Here is a 5,212-nt window from a genome sequence, read left to right on the forward strand (position 1 = left end):
GCAGGCTGGTCGGTCTGGGCCCTTCACGGACTGTAGCGCCATTGATTATTATTATTATTATTATTATTATTATTATTATTATTATTATTATTATTATTAATTCTGTATCTTCGAATTCGGCGAATAATTTTATTATTCATGTATGCACTGAAGCAACAGCTGTTTGAAAAAAGGGAAGGATATGGAGTGGATGAAGGACAATAACAATGTACACGGTAATAACGTAGTTTGAGAGGTAACAACTATCTTCGAAATGAGTTGAAACACTGAATGATTCATTGTAGTGTAGAAATTCTCTCTGCGGATTGCACCTATCCATTTTCGGTTAAGGGAATCTTTACTCAGAGGAAACCTGAAGCACAAACAGTCGTATAAGTACAATAGTTTGTCTTCTGTAACATAATACGGGCCAAAAATGTTGTAGAAATTAAAGATTAACTAATCAGTGAAATGTAACATTCCTTCCTTCTTTATCTTTACATCTGTGTGCATTGCTGCAATTAAAAACAGCACACAAACGAATCATACTTATTCAGCTCAACCAAACAAATGGCCGGCCGTAGGCTGTTCAATTTGGGAGCATAACACTAGCGCCAGTGAGCGGTCTAGCGGTTATTTAGTAAGTCTATGCGCATATCCCGTTAGGTAATGCGGGGACGGAATTTCGTTTCCACGCAAAGATATCGCTGATTAGAGGTGGGGAAAAATAACGTAACAGTTATTTTGGAACCGTTCCTTGTTTGGAACTGTTCCAAAAAGTAACAGCACCTTGGAACACTATGTTCCAAAATAACAGTGTTGCTCTGAGCTATAGGTCTACCACTTTGTAAATGCAGTTCCAATGCGCATGCGCGAGTCTCCCCTCCCGCAACTCGTGATCATGATGAGCACGTGGGCGGAAGTCAGTGCTGATTTCGGAGTGAGTACGTACAGTCGCGACCAAGTGAAGTGTAAAATAAATACATAAAAGTAATAGTGCTTTGCATTTAAGTTTTAGTACTTTTAGGTTAGGATGCCTTCGACATCTAAATCTGGCAGGCCGCTAAGAGGCCAGGCCCGCGAAATAGTATACAATGTGCATCAGTTCTTTAAAAGGCAGAAAGAAGAACACAAGATGGACATTAATGTTGCACGTGTAACAAGTGAAGCCACTGGAGTTTCGGAAAGAGTGATCACCAGAATTGTGAAGGAAGGAATAGAGAGTTTAGCAAAGGGATCTCTATCTTTCTCTACACCCAATGGAAAAAAGGGGGAAAGAAAGAAAAGAGTAGAAGTGGACAATTATATAGTCTGTGCCATAAGGCAAAAAATTCGTGGATTTTATGCCGTGGAAAGAGAATGTCCAACAGTTGGAAAACTGTTAACGGCTTTGAAGGAAGATCAGGTTATTGACTGTGGACGAGAATTTCTACGTCAGACATTAAAGAAAATTGGTTTCAAATGGAAAAAGTGCCAAAATAATATAAAAATATTGGTAGAAAGACCAGATATTGCAGTGTGGAGAACACGTTATTTGAAAGAAATAAGAAAACATAGGAGGGAAGGCAAATATATTGTTTATGTAGACGAAACCTACATTCAAGAGTCACACTCTGTAAAATCATGCTGGCAGGCAGAGGAGGAATTAGGCATTCTAACAAAAATAGGAAAAGGGGAAAGACTAATAGTGCTACATGGAGGAGGGGAAGATGGATTCGTGGAAGGTGCATTGTTGGTGTTCAAAAGTGGACAAAAACATGGCGATTATCATACCTCCATGAACGCGGAAAATTATTGTAGATGGATGGAAAATGAACTCCTCCCTAAATTAGAATCTCCTAGCGTTATTGTGATGGATAACGCTAAATATCACAATGTGGAGATAGATAAGAGGCCTACCACAGCAACTCCTCGACACAAAATAGTGGAGTGGCTGAGGAAACATGAAATTGACTTCATTGAGTCAGACACGAGGTCCCAGCTTCTTCAGATAGTGAAAGGAGTTCATCACAAACGAATATACGTAGTTGATGAACTCATCATGAAATATGGTCACATACCCCTTCGGCTTCCCCCATATCATCCCGACTTAAATTCGATCGAGTAGGTTTGGGGTGACATAAAAGGTCAAGTAGCTAGCCAGAGTATTGGCACATCCTTAGGCGAGAAAAAAAGTTTAGTCGTAAAACTTATGAATGAATATCCGTCCGAAAAATGGAGGAAATGTTGTGAGCATGTGAGGAAAATAGAAGACAAATATCTTGACCAGGAGTGTACGGTTGATGCAGCAGTAGACAGCGTAATCATATCGTTATCCAATGGGAGTGACGATAGTAGCGGGTCTAGTGCTGCCGACCTGAGTTCAGAAACAGACTCTGATTGGTGATCGACGGAGGGGAATGCACGGAGGGGTTCGCACAGCGAGTGTGGGAGAAGGAAATAAGGTAAGGATTCCGCCATAACTGTTTTTTGTAAATGGTCTACCTATAGTACGAAATACTTGCGGTTACAAATACTCGTTTCACTTTGGAACTACATTATGACAACGCCTGTTCCACAGAACGGAACATGTTTGGGAGGTTGGCAGTAGTGACTGAGGAGGTAAGATTGTGATAAAGCAGCTCTGTGTTTTCGAACTCATATTTAATACAATCACAGTTTAGTATATACAACTGCGAAGCTCAATACTTACTAAATATGCACACATAGACAGTTGAAATATGCATTCATAGATAGTTGCTAGCCACCAGGATCGCTACTATCGCCTCATCACAGACTCTTTTTCTAGCAGACGATAAAATGTATTGTACTTTTGATATCTTGTTCTTTTGAAAAATTAACACCTTCCTTCCACTAGTGAAATACGAAATACATAAGGTTTATATATTACTTTCATAAAGCATATATTATATTCTATAAACTCACCTTCCTGGATCTTTCGGAAGGATAACTCTGATCTCTTTTTCTTAGAATTTATAGTGCAACAAACGTCTCCTTGTCCCATATTATTAATAAAATTATTGTATTTTAGCCATTTACAGTTATTACAACCGATAACGAACATTTCACAGTTTACACAACTTTTCACAATAAAGCGAAATACGGCACAGTCAATGCTTTTTCGATCTAGACCAGGCCGTAATATAAGTTCGGGTTTTCTATTTCAGTGTATGGAGCTCAGTGAATTATTATACTATAATTTTATAGTAGAATACAAATGGTGGGTACTATCTGGCTCCCAATGGCTCCCCAATTGACGTCATAGTACTAACTGGCTCCCATGTGACGTCATAGTGGGCGTGGCCAAAGTATGGCGTCAGAAGTGGCGGGGCCAAAGTATGACGTCAGAAGTGGGCGTCGCTAAAGTATGATATTACGGAGGGGGTGGGGGGCTTAAATTATGACGTAAGAAAGGGGTGTAACTTAAATTACGTCATAAATGGCAATCTAAGAGTTCAAGGTTAAAGTATGACGTGCAGGTATGTAATGGCATGACAAGTTCATACATGTTTATCTCCTGAATGTTGCTATGTGTGCAAATATTATGCTGAGTCATATCCGGCAATTCTTCTCAGGTGAAAGACACAAGTTCATACATGTTTGAAAACTGCTATGTGTGCAAATATTATGCAAGGTCACATCCGGCGAGTGTCCAAGAATTAATCTATCACACTTAAACACATACATTCTTTTTCTTAAGATTCTAATGTAATGGTAATTTAATTGATTGGGGAATGGGTGTTGGAATGTGGGACATAAATGGATAAAAAATTAATCTAGCACACTTGTAAATTAAACAGGATGTGGCTGAAGTTGGAAATGGGGGAGGGGGTAATAATTTGAAATACACACGGCATAACTTAAAGTGTGACGTCATTCACAAGTGCAGGTTGAGGCGTAACGTAATAATTTGAATTACATATGTTCATACAAGTTTGTATAGTTGAAATACACAAGTTCATACATGTCTGAGATTTCATCTACACAATGATGTGATTACACGTGCAATCTCACATCCGGTGATGCAATTGCTCAGTAATAATAAAAGCATGTTTTTGAAGCTGAAACTGGTTGTACTTTAAGCCAATTGTTGAGTAATTGATAAAAAAATATTAAGATTCTAATGTACTGGTAATTGAATTGATAAATAGTAATGGGAAATGGAAATTGGAATGCGGGAATTATTGATGTCGTAAATGGTTGTACTTTAAGCGAATTTATAAAAAAATTAATCTAGCACACTTGTAAATTAAACACATATATTCTTCTCATATTATTATTATTCCAATGTAATACATTTTGAGTGGTTTGTTTAGCGTATTTAATTTAAGCCATACATTATTACCACGTGTTATATTACACAAATATTACATGATGCTAATAATATGCAAGCTGTTAATTCACATCCGGTGAAGACGCAAGTGCTGAATAATGGCCACCTTATTATTATTATTATTATTATTATTATTATTATTATTATTATTATTATTATGGTTCCAATTTAATACATTTTGAAGTAACATTTATTGGATTGATTAATAATTAAATACATTTTGAAGTATTATTGGATTTATTTTAAACCATATATTATTACCGAAGCACTTCGTAATATAGTAATTGCTTCTTCTTCTTCTTCTTCTCATTATTATTATTATTCGTCATAAAGAAGTTTAAAGTGTGACGTTATAAATTTGTATTTGAAGTTGGAAATGGGTGAGGGCTGTTTATAATTTGAAATACATACGGCATAACTTAAAGTGTGATGTTATAAATTTGTAATTGAAGTTGGAAATGGGGGGGGGAATTTGATAAAATTCTAATGTAATAGTAATTTAATTGATAAATAGTAATGGGTAAGGGAAATTTGCAAGTGTTAATTGAAATTGGAATGGAGGAATTATTGATGGCGTAAATGGTTGTACTTTAAGCCAATTTATAAAAAAATTAATCTAGCACACTTGTAAATTAAACACATACATTCTTCTCATATTATTCCAATGTAATACATTTTGAAGTAAAATTGAGTGGTTTGTTTAGCGTTTTTAATACATTATTACCAACATTCAGAATGTGACATTATTATTTCGTAATACAGTAATTGTAGCAGATAAATCAATGTAGATGTATATGTTGAAGTGTGCAAATATTATGCAAGCTTGCTGAATCACTTCCGGCGACAATGCCATTGCTGAGTAATGATAAAAATATGTTTTTGAAGCACCTGGAACGTGTT

The sequence above is a fragment of the Periplaneta americana genome, chromosome 10 (genome assembly GCF_040183065.1).
Source record: "Periplaneta americana isolate PAMFEO1 chromosome 10, P.americana_PAMFEO1_priV1, whole genome shotgun sequence".
Taxonomy (NCBI): Eukaryota; Metazoa; Arthropoda; class Insecta; order Blattodea; family Blattidae; genus Periplaneta; species Periplaneta americana.